This window comes from Euprymna scolopes, chromosome 21 (assembly GCF_053919585.1).
Source record: "Euprymna scolopes isolate OS-2025 chromosome 21, ASM5391958v1, whole genome shotgun sequence".
In the NCBI taxonomy this organism is placed as follows: domain Eukaryota; kingdom Metazoa; phylum Mollusca; class Cephalopoda; order Sepiida; family Sepiolidae; genus Euprymna; species Euprymna scolopes.
This window is the reverse complement of record NC_136502.1, coordinates 53,203,144-53,215,964: the sequence shown is the minus strand read 5'-3', so window position 1 is coordinate 53,215,964 and position 12,821 is coordinate 53,203,144. Positions and strand designations below refer to the sequence as shown.

At 30.2% G+C, this 12,821-nt stretch overlaps 1 long non-coding RNA gene across 1 annotated transcript; it reads left to right on the top strand.

Annotated features, from left to right (window-relative positions):
- Positions 1-2,930: 2,930 nt before the first annotated feature.
- Positions 2,931-12,143, top strand: LOC145242348 (uncharacterized). Its single transcript, XR_013862711.1, has 2 exons — positions 2,931-3,415; positions 9,671-12,143. It is a non-coding gene; the product is annotated as an uncharacterized LOC145242348 (long non-coding RNA).
- Positions 12,144-12,821: the final 678 nt, after the last annotated feature.

Sequence of the window (12,821 nt, the reverse complement as noted above, 5' to 3'; positions counted from 1 at the left end):
GTAGTTATATGAGAAAATAATGTTTCTTTTCTGTGTCTTATGTTATACATTAGTACATTAGGGGTTATTTCCAGTTAAAAGTTTATTTACTGCACCCATCTGAACTAGATAGAGAAAATTATGATTTAATGATTTAATGTATGTCTCGTCTAAATAACTAACGATGAATATCTAGTAATTGTCTGTATTTTTGAGATGAGGTGTTTTCATTAATTGAGATTGTCGGACTGATTTCCTCATCTTGGTTGTAATCGTCACAACGGTTCGGCTGTTTTGCCCTCCGGCCTTCATCAGGTGTTTTGTATCGAACTGGGGAACCGTTTGTTAGGAGTCTCGAACCCAACCCTTTATTATTATTACGGGGGTACCGTGTTCGAACTCCAGCTAGGCTATGGGACATAGTTGCTGATTCTCTGTTTTGAATGTTACTTTTTACTGCCTTCGTTCAGGATTGAACTCAGCACCTTTGGTTAACTGTAAACTTTAATACAACGTCTAGGACCACTCGGTCATATGTCACTAGTGGTCCTAGACGTTGTATCAAAGTTTACAGTTACCCAAAGGTGCTGAGTTCAATCCTGAACGAAGGCAGTAAAAAGTAACATTCAAAACAGAGAATCAGCAACTATGTCCCAGAGCCTAGCTGGAGTCCGAACACGGTACCCCCGTAATAATAATAATAATAATAATAAATGGTTGGGTTCGAGACTCTGTTATAAAACAGAAATACAATCTCAGACGATTTACGTGCAATTCCGCAGACATTGGCAAAATAACATTTATATTTTTCGGCCAATAACAATGCCTCCCGCCTAAATTAAACACAGGCTTTCTCGAGCCACTTTTTCATCGCGCCTCGATATAAAAAAGGGGCAGCATGTTCAAATCGGCAGTTTAAACAGATCGACCAGTCAAACACATCACGCTTCGCGTTCGCTGCTTCCTCCGCCGTTTTCGACGCCGTCTTAATCGTCGTCTCCACTCCACCGTCGCCACGACTGCTATTTCACCGACGCGACGCACGAGTCAAACATTCAACCACCTCTCTTCACACCAACGACGCCACAGCCGATACCTTATCGTCGTCCCAGTCAACTTCGAGTAAATATTAACGATCCTTTCTTTTTCTTTTTTTTTCTTCTAACATCTCGTTTGTCGAGAATAAATATATGCATATATATGTATATACACAATCTCCGTGTTCACGTTTTTCTTGCTACCATACGCTTGTCTTAATTATAACAACTCCTAACAAACGGTTCCCCAGTTCGATACAAAACACCTGATGAAGGCCGTAGGGCAAAACGGCCGAAACGTTGTGACGATTACAACCAAGATAAGGAAGTCAGTCCGACAATCTCAATCGATGAATATCTAACATGGCCGACCAGACGGGTGATCAAAAAGTCAGATCGAGTGTATCGGAAAACGAAATGAAATTGACGGCTTCTAAACAAAATTGAGTACCTTTTATTTTCTTAAATAAAAAATTAAAAAAAAAACAAAAAACTTACTCGACGAGAACACAACTGTTTTTGCTTTGATAATTATTTTTTATTCAAACGTAACAAATAAAAATTTCAAGTTGGCTTAAACTTTGCGGTTTTCGGATTATTTTTTATTTTTATTATTGTTTTTTAGCCGAATTTAACTAACAAACAAAACAAAACAAAAACAATTTTGGTGCTTATGCACTTATGTTACCGTTATTTTTCTATGGTTTAAGTGCCTTCACAAGACGAAACATACACATTTAAATCATGATTTTCTCTAGTTCAGATGGGTGCAGTAAATAAACTTTTAAGTCGAAATGACCCCTAATGTACTAATGTATAACATAAGACACAGAAAAGAAACATTTATAATGCGTACACGGCTTTATTTTCTCATATAACCACCATACGCACTCAATGGATTTTACCATTTTTTTTTTTTTTTTTTAATTGTGTATTTTTTAATTGACATCATCCGAAATTCTCAGTTATAACGTCGGCTTATTTATTTGGTAAACCTGCCTCAGCGTAGTATAAACACTACCAACCACACCATGTTAAGAACGGCTTTCGGAATATACATCACCCAACATCCCCATGTTAAGAACGGCTTTTGAGCTTGTGGGTTGTTATTCTGAAAGCCGTTCTTAACATAGAGAAGTCGGGGTGTTTACGCTGGAGTACGTCGGAAAAATTTACGATTTATTTATCCTTATTATTATTATTATTAAAAAAGTTCTGTATATATATATATATATATATATATATATATATATATATATATATATATATATATATATATAACACTCGGAAATACACCCATTTATTTAAATATATTTTGTTTTATTACTTACATTAAAAAGTTTTGTGTAAGCAAATAGAAAAATGTTGTTTGTTTTTATCCTTAAAAGTTTTGTAAATATTTAATATTAAAAAAACGTGCTTTGAAAATTTATATTTTTTCTTTTAAATCTTAAAAAGTTTTGTAAATATATTTTAAAAAAATCTTGCTCGCGAACATTCGACCATGTCTGCTATTTGATGTGTTTACAAACAACCAACAGCAATGTCAAGGTCGAACAACAGGTGTCACTTGAAATGTGTACTAGTTTTCGTTTTCGGCTATGGGATATCTAATCTTTACTTGATCCAATAAATTAAATCATTTTTTTTTTTTTTTTTTACTACCGAAAACAATAACTTTAGTAAAGGTATTTTTTGTTTAAGCACAATAATAGATTTTCACTAAGATTTAAATAAAAATAATAGGTTCAATATATTCCGTGTTCATTTGATAAATACCGAAAATTTCATTAAAATTTGTTATTTCCTGATTTTTTACGAATTTTTAAGTAAAGGGAGGGGTCAAAATGTTTATTCATTTTGAGCATCGACATTCATTTTGCACGAACCTACGTCGCTGTGTTGTACGTTTTCTCGCCCTTATTAGAACTGTCTATGTCAATGTTCAATCTCAAAAAGTAAACCCACTTTTAGTTTAACAAAATTTTATTTGTCTAGTTCGTATTTGTCTTTACTTTAATCATATGAGGCTTTAGAGTAACAAATACCTTCTATATAGAAAAACATTTCGACGCAGGTAATTATTGAACGGATGTTTTGTCACAAGGAACGAAATAAGACTGTACACCGCTTATTGACGTTTGTTGCCAAAGCAATTATATTTGTTTTGTTGCGTAATTGTTTTTCCTTTAAACAATTTCACATTTAAATAATGTTTTTCATCTTTAACTTTTGATTATTTGCTAATCTTCATGAATTTTATTTTAACAAACTTTACGCAAAAAACTATGTCGATTAATAAAAAAAAAAATCCCAGCAACCCGACCAAATTTTCTTTTTTCAACACAAAAAAGAAATTAGTGTGTATTTTCCCCCCTTTTTTTCTACTAACTTTAAAGGTAAGATTTTTCTACTCTTTATATTCAATAAGATTTTAAACAATTTTTAGCATTTAAACATTTTCAGCTTTTTTTTTTTTTTTTTTTTTTTAATTCAATAACAATCTAAATTTCGGGTACTTGTGCATTTAACGAACCAGACGTAACTCAGCATTTGCTCGGCTTTGTCCGGCGCATGACGTCAACAGCCGGATAAAACCGAGCGTTGGCGATAAAATAAAAACAACGCTACAACAAAATAACTGTACAATAAAATTGTAAAATGTAGAAACATAAAAAAAATAAGTAAAAAGCAAAAATCTATCGTTCATTTGTTTTTTTTATTATTTTTGTTTGAAATTGTCTTCTGTTTTCAAAATAAATACATATAAAACAAGTTTTTTTTGTTAAATAATAGGAAACTTTTTTTTTGTCTGAACTATTTGTTTTTTTTTTTCAATTTTTAACATAAAAAAACATTGTCTATGTCTTAAACACGTAAAAGTTAATATTTTTTTTTTTTTTGCAACTCTATGTCAAATAAATGGAAAAAGTCTAAAAAAAGGGCAATAAAAAGCATTGGGGGTGGACAAGGATTATTTGTACATTTTATTTTTTCGCCAGAAACAAGGATTTCTTTTTTTTTTATTAGTGAAAGGAGGGTTTCGGCGTTCCTATTTGGTACAGTGACCAAGAAACCCTCCTTTTCGGCGGGGTCGTATCCAGACCGGTGTCAGAAGTCTGCCGACGTTGTGTTTTCTGCGGTTAAAAACGGACTCGTCGATTTCTACTGTATGGCCTGGGCCTCCAATCTGCCGGGGATTCCTAAGAAAATAGTCCCTGCATATATCACGCAGGAAATTTTTCCAATCCACAATTGTGTGGCGAGAACGTAACCCACATTCGCGATGGAGATTTTTTGTAGATGCCATCTCGAACGCCCATAAGTATATTATTTTTATTATACATGCGATGGTTAGTTGGGATTTTGAGAAGAAGGTCCCAATCCTAATGGAGGTCCATCGACGACATGTTACACTTCTACACCTCCAACCGTAAACGTCGGAAAGGCTTGTTCTCTTTGCAATTACACAATCCTGGCCAAAATGTAAACACCTTTTCTCTTCTGCCAACAATTTCCGTTGCTGGCAAAAGTTTAGTACAGCCTCTGAGGTCTGGAGCTGGTCCGCAAGATTTGTAATATTATTTCGTCAGTTATCTTTTTAAAACAAAATTTTTTTTAACTCTCTTCAAATAAGCGTTTCTTGAGTTGTGACACTTTTCCAATTGATAGCGAAATTCTCGTCTGCTTAATCGGCAACGCTCAGTTTTATCCGGCTGTTGACGTCATGCGTCAGACAAAGCCAAGCAAATGCTGAGTTACGTCTGGTTCGTTAAATGCACAAGTACCAAATTTCGATATGCTGAATCTTATTAAAACATTAGTTCCGATAAAAAAATTTTTTTTTTAAAATCAATCGGCACTAGTGCATTTTAACATTTACAAACGAATTTTTTATTTTCGGCAATCCGGCATATTCCTCGAGGAAAGAGTGTCAAAATACTCTCGAACCCTACATAGGGAATCAAATTTCCCTAATCTTCGTTATAGCTACTTACAGAAATTTCTCGGCAGATTTGCCGTTTAGTTATACACATATCCTCAAACCAGGTAATCAATAAAAGGGGCTCTTAAAGGTCGATACCGGTATCGAGCAGAAGCTTGTTTATATGTTTTACAAACTTTAAATGAGTAGAATATAATCACATAATTATTGAAAATATGATCATATTATTAAAATTTAATTTAAATTAACCACGTTGTATAACAAATAATGCACGATGAAGTTTTAAAATGATTAAATATGTTTTATTTTATAATTATTTTATAATTAACATTAAAATAAATAAAAGTTTTGGTATTTATGTATTTTTTGGTACTGTGCTGAAATATTATTGTTATTATTTTGAAAGCCATTCTTAACACGAGAAGAGTGCTTTGTAACTATTCTGTGCTTCCACCTTAGAAGTAAAAAAAAAAAAAGAAGATATTGTGAAACTTTAATTTAATCTGAAAAAACTATTTAAAAATAGCGTGGTACCAAAAATACATAAGCACCAAATTTTGTTTTAATTTTACAGTAGATATTGTTTTCGGATGCATACGATGGAAGATGATACCGCGCTATTTTTATACAGTTTTTTTTTTTTTTTCAGTTTAAATTCAAGTGTCACGATATCTTTTTATTATTATTATTATTATTATTATTATTATTATTATTATTATTATTATTATTATTATTACTACTACTACTACTATTATTACTATTATTATTCTTATTAAATTGTAAGGCGGAAGCTCAGAATAGTTACAAAACACCCTCACCTCCTCATTAAGAATGGTTTTCAAAATAATAACGTTATTATTTCAGCGTGGCACCAAAAATACATAAGTACCTCAAATTTCATTTTTATTGGTCAATGTTTTTATTTTTAAATTATAAAATAAAACACATTTAATCATTTTAAAACTTCATCTTGCATTATTTTTTTAATTTGTTAAACAAAGTGGTTAATTTTAATTAAATTTAATCACATGATTACATTTTCAATAATTATGATTATATTTTACCCATTTAAAGTTTGTTTAACATGTAAACAAGCTTCTGCTCGATACCGGTGTCGACCTTTAAGAGTCCCTTTTATTGATTACATGGTTCGAGAATATTTGTACAATTAAACGGCAAATCTGCTGCTTATCTTGCCTTTGATAGTGTCTGAAAACAAGAAAAATAAAACACAAGACTTATCCATGCAAGCAGAAGTAATTTATCTTGACTTTGGAAACATTTATTTGTTATATATTTGAGTTTTGACACGTTTTTAGTTCAGAAGGCATAAAAAACGGTGATTTGTTGTTATTTTTAATATTTTTGCATGCACTATTTTTTATCACTAAAAACATTTTTTATTTTTCCTTCATTTATTTTTTGTTGTTATTTTCAAATATTTAATTTTAAAAAAAAACCCCGGTGAAAAAGTGAAGATACAGAATAAAATAATTAAAATTATGAATTATGAATTGCAGTAATTAAAAAGAAAAAACTGAAGAAATTTTGTTTCATTTTCTAAAGACAGGGTTTCATATAGGTACGGGCAAAAATGGGTGGCTAAAGATAGAGGGATCTAGTTTTGAAAATCAATTTATCATAATTTTTTATAGGTTTTTGACTACTTTTTGATTGTATTTAAAAGATTAGAGACTAAAGTCAATTTCTTAAAGGAAAAAAAATATTTGTACACATGAAAAAAAAGTTATGAAAAATGTTTTCACAGCGAGCTAACCAATTCAGTTAAATTTTGAAGTTAAATAAATTCATTGTAAAAATCCTTTAAAGGATAAATATTAGTTTTCTGGGTCTATTTCAAAGATAATTAGTGAAGTAAAGTCCTAAGATATTGAACTAAATAAAAAAACACCTTGTTTGTACAAAAAATAGCTTAATTAACCCTCGAAAAGCAAGTAATTCTGCTGTTCGCCAAATACGCAACAAACAAAGGTTTGTAAACACAATTATACGGAAACCCAAAATTACAGCCAATCGAAACGCTGTTTCAAAATGAAGCCATGATAGTAAAAGTGGGTAGGGGTGTCAGATTTCTTGCCTCACCCCAGACGTGCATCCGTATATTCCTATTCTGAATGTTTGTTTCAATTTATTTTTTTTTAATTTAATTATTTTTTATGTTCCTGTTTTTAAATTAATTTTTTTTTAATTATTCTTCGAGATTATATAAAAACTATGTTATGGCGACAGTTTCACATTCATGCGAGCAAGGAAATTATTAAAATCTTGCATATAAAAATTGTGCAAAATCTGTAATTAAAAAAAAAAGTAAGAATATTTTTTGTATTATAATTTTTTTTTGTGAAAATATTAAATAAATAATGTTTAATTCAATGATAATATCAGTAGTTCAAGAAATTCATTTTTCCTTGAGTTATATCAAATTCATTAATACGGACTTTAGGGGCTTTTTCGCAATGTTCCTGTAAAAATTAAATCATTTTTTTTATTCTTATAATTTACGGTGCCTTATTTTCATAAAAAAAAGCAAAAATAAATTCTTTCATTTTTTTTATTATTACAGAAAACCATAACTTTAATAAAAGTATTTTTTGTTTTAAAAAAATAAGACATTTCCACTAAGATTTAAATAAAAATTATGGGTTCTTTATATTTCGTGATCATTATTTGATAAAAACTGAACATTTCATTAAAATTGGTTAATTTCCTGATTTTTTCTGGTGAATTTTTATGTAAAGGGAGAGGAATCAAAATGTTTATTTTGACCCCCTCTGCATTCATTTATCACGTACCTTATTTCATGTTTTCATTCTTAAATCAACTTTCGCTTCTTAACATAACTTTGAGACAAAATATTTTTACTCATGGAGGCAGGTAAAGAAGCAGTAAAAATAACCAAAATCTGCATGCTGTAAGTTTTCGCAAGGAAGCAAAAATATATTCCAAAAACCACGTGAATTAATCAAGTATTTTTACTTTTATAAAGAAAATCAAAATTTATGATTATCCGAGATGAGATTGTCTCCCTCGCCATTTGAAAAATATAAGGGGCATAATTCAACAGTAATTCATGCTTACTAGATGTATGCCTACGAATTCTGATTAATAATTTGAAAATAAATTTATTCATAAAAATACAACTACTTGATCAAATTATGTGTTTTTTGTTAATATATTTTTGTTTCATCAGGGGTACTTACATTGTACAGATTTTTCATTATTTTTGTGTTTTGACAAGAACCAAATATTTAGTTCATTAATTTAGTTATTTTACTTTTTTTAATCCAATAAGAATTTCCATTTCGACATGCTGGATGACAAACTTGATTAAAATATATATGAATCTCTAATTTAAAAAAATGGCACCAGTAGAGTTTAATAACCGCATGCATATTGTGTTCATTGTATGAGATTTCTGTTGGCATATGTAAGAGGTAACAATGCTAAGAATGCCTTTCTTAATTTTTGTGCAGACGTTAAACTGCAAAAACGCCGAAAATTTTTCTGCAAATAAAATTTTCAATCTGACATTTAGATTTTAAGAAAGTGTGTGCATTTTATGTAACTTATGTGATGTCTAGAGAAACAATGATTTCTACCATAAAATAAGGAACCTTTCAAATATCCAAAAATAAGCACCAACTAACCATACATTGTTTTGGTAACACCGGATGTTTTAACTTCTAGTAGAGCTGAATCGTTAATAATAATAATATTAATAATAATAATAATAATAATGATAATAATAATAATAATGATGATGATAATAAAACAATCATAAACAGTATATACTTTTATAACTCATAGTTCACAAATTCTTATGAAAGGAAAAGTTTATTATTTAAACAAAATAATGTTATTTGCAATTTTATTTACAAATGTTTTTTAATTAAAAATGTGTAGAAAAACGTGCTTGTAAATAAAATTGTTTTTGTACTCTGAAAAGCTATCTCTAGATTCACAAAAGCAAAACATAGGTTCTTCTTAACAAGTTACTTCTCTTTCATTTGTCCCTGAATCAGTACTACTTTATGCAAGTATAACACTAAATTTTATTAATCTATGTTTATCTGATTTCTTATTTGTTGATCACTTATTCTCTCAATTATTCTCAGGGCGCGATCCATCAACTTAATACCTCTGTAATTATCCCTATCTAGTACACCACTTTTACCCTTGTAGATTTCACAATTGTACTAAATTCTGTCTTTTGGGAGAAACGTTTTTATAAATTTATTCATCAAATCTGTGATCACCTCAGTGCCTGTTTCGCTTGCAATCAACATTTCTGCTGCAGCACCTAAAGACCATTCAGCCTTACACTTCATTTTACTTGCAATTTCAAGTACCATTTTTTTTCAATTCTTATAGCTGGACCAGATACTACCTCGACAACTTTTAGATTTTCATAGTTCCATGAAAACTCGCATTTCTAAGTGTGTTTCTTGTCCTGTGTATTTGTTGCTTACGCTACATTATTTCAAATCCTCTTTGCTCCACCAATATATATATATATATATATATATATATATATATATATATTGTGCAAACCAATCATATTGACAATAAAAACAAATGAATTGCTTATATACACATGCAAATAACTATATTATAATTGTATGTATTTCTGTTTACAAATTAATTACTAATATATAACTAATATATTGAATTTTATTTCTATTCACAGATATTACTGATTGAAAGTCTTTGTTGAATTTGGAATAATCGTTATTTTCTTTACTATAAAGAAATTATGTTCTATGGAAAACAAAAAGTGAAGTCGATTGTAAAAGATTTTCTTGAACTCTGCTTTTAAGTGAAACGGGCAAAATACTAGAGAAAACTTACACGCTCTGAACCAGATTAATTTAAAATAGTAAAAAAAAACAACATAAAACATATTTAAAGAAATGGACATCAATGCAAATCTGTAATGGTGGGATGTTTCTTTTAGTTGAGTTGTGAAGACAGCAACTTCAATGGAAAACAAAAAATTTCCACTATGTTTACTACGCTATAATCCTATTGACTAATGTTCACCCATTAACTCTTATCCTCGAGTGTCCTTTAGGCCTCAATAAGTGGTGATTCCTATGTAAAAAAAAAAACAACAACAACAATCTTATTAATCTGTTATGTGTATATATGAGTCTATTTAAGCCTTTAGGGCATAAATTCGTTCCATTCCAAATATGTTTACCAACAACTGTTCAGTATTTCATGTGTAAAACAATATACAATACATAGGTATCATCAAATGCGGAAAAAAAACAAAAGTAAATTATTCTTCATACAAGCCATAAGTCCGCATAGATGGTAACATTTTTCTCATACAGGAAATAAGTTTACAAGAAAAAGTATCGAACGAAAACAATTCATAAAACTGTGAAATATGCATGTCATGTTCAATCAAATCAAACTTTATGAGAGATATAAAATTACAACTTGAAAAACATTTTTGTGAAGTGTGTTTTCATCATGAAATCAACTTTAATGAAACCAGCAAACATGTTGGAGAAAAGGATGCATTCTTGTAAAATATGTGGCTTTTCTATTACTTGAATACAAACTAAATGTACGAGAACTTAGCATAGGAAAAATCTATATTCTGTTGAATTACGTTTTCTTATATAGACATACAGTGGAGAGTAGGCAGAATATGCAGAATGAAGATACTTTTGGCCTCATAAATCAAAAGAAGTGACACATTGGAACTCATACTTATAGGGACAAAAAGATCACATATAAATTAAACTCATGAAGAAATCAAGTTTTAACTTCCAGCAAGGATTCTTGATCACTTAGAACTAAATGGACTAAAACAATAAAAAGAAATTAATATTGTAAAATATGTGAATATTCTTGTTCAGAAAACGCAAGATTAACAAAACATATGACAACTTACATTGGAAAAATGTCGTATTCCTGTGGCGTATGTAGTTCTTCTTTTACGATTAAATCAGATTTAGAGTTACATACGAGAACTCATCCTAGAGGAAAGTCACATTTTTGTCATGTATGTGAATATTCCACTTCCCGAAAATCACATTTGGTGTTGCATATGAGAAGTCACACTGGCGAAAAGCCATATTCTTGTGAAGTGTGTGGCTCTGCTTTTACCAAAAAATCAAGTCTAGTGATACATATGAGAAGTCACACTGGTGAAAAGCCATATTCCTGTGAAAAATGTGGTTCTACTTTTATGAAGAAATCACATTTAGAAGCACATATCAGAACTCATACAGGCGAAAAGCCATATTCTTGTAAAGTATGTGAATATTCTTCCTCTCAAAAAGCGAACCTAGATGCACATATAAGAACACACACTGGACAAAAGCCATATTCTTGTAAACTATGTGAATATTCTAGTTCAGGCAAAACAAGTTTAGTGATACATATGAGAACTCACACGGGGGAAAAGCCTTATTCTTGTGAAGTTTGTGGTTCTTCTTTTAGCACGAAATTTCATCTAGAGCTACATATCAGAACTCACACTGGAGAAAAACCATATTCTTGTGAATTTTGTAAATATACTTGTTCCCAAAAATCGCATTTGGTTATACATATGAGAAATCACACTGGCGAAAAACCATATTCGTGTGAAGTATGTGGTTCTACTTTTACTATGAAATCACATTTAAAGCCACATATGAAAATTCATGCTGGAAAACAATCTATATTCTTGTAATATATGTGAATATTCTTGTTCTCTTGAATCAGGTTTATTGATACATATGAAAACTCATGATGGAGAGAACTTGAATACCTACTAGGACAGAACTTGAATATCTACTGGGCATTATCCTAGAATGTATATGGTTTCTGTAAACATGGCTTTATCAGGAAGATATGGCATGAAAATACTTCAACCTATAAGAAAAATCTCACTAAATATTCAAAATAATATAGTATTCACAGCCCAAATAAGATCTGTGTGTCTAACTCCACTGACTTCTAAGAGTTATGATACCCCTTCTCCAAGTGATGCTATCTATAGTAACAGCACTAAGCTAGATACTTTATCAGACTAGATGAATCCTATATATGTTTCTGTATCTACCCCAAAATGTTTTCTGTTCCAAATATATTTTTAAAGTTTCACATCTTTTATATTTTTTAATTTGAAGAATGCGTTTCACTTCATTAAAAATCATACTAAACTTTATGAGTTGAGTGGGTTATTCACAATTTTCATTAACTTTATATGTGATGGGCCTGTTAGCTTATTGGATTATTGACTTTGTAACTTTGCAGGTTGTGCACCCAGTATTTTTTAAGTTTACAAATTAATTCAAGATCGACTTTCTTTCAGCAAGGACAATTTTTTTTTCAATTATCGTATGATATAATTGAAATAATTGTTAAATCATGGCATATCCATTACAAGTAATATTCCCATGAACAAAATTGTCCCCTAAACTGAAGATATAACAGTAAAGTAATAGCAAAACCTGTCATTGATAATAAGTGCAAAAAGTGACTGAAGGCAGGCGATGGATTTATAAAGTAATCATAAAGCAAAAATAGCAAGGTAAGGAGTATAACATTCAATACAGAACACACGTCATAAAAAAATTTAGACAATTATGTTCGGCATAAAATGGTACAGCATTACTTCAATGAGTCCGGGAGAACACCATATTTAGTGCAATACTTTTGATGAGATTACTAGAAGACTTTAAAGAAATCTGAAGTTGATACAAAATTCGGTTGTCTATATATATGGACAATGGATCTCAACTACTAACAACATTATAATCTCCTTATGATAGTAATTTTTGAAAACGGAACCTATTTGGATTGAGTGCATCACAAGATATTTTTCAAATGAAGATAGA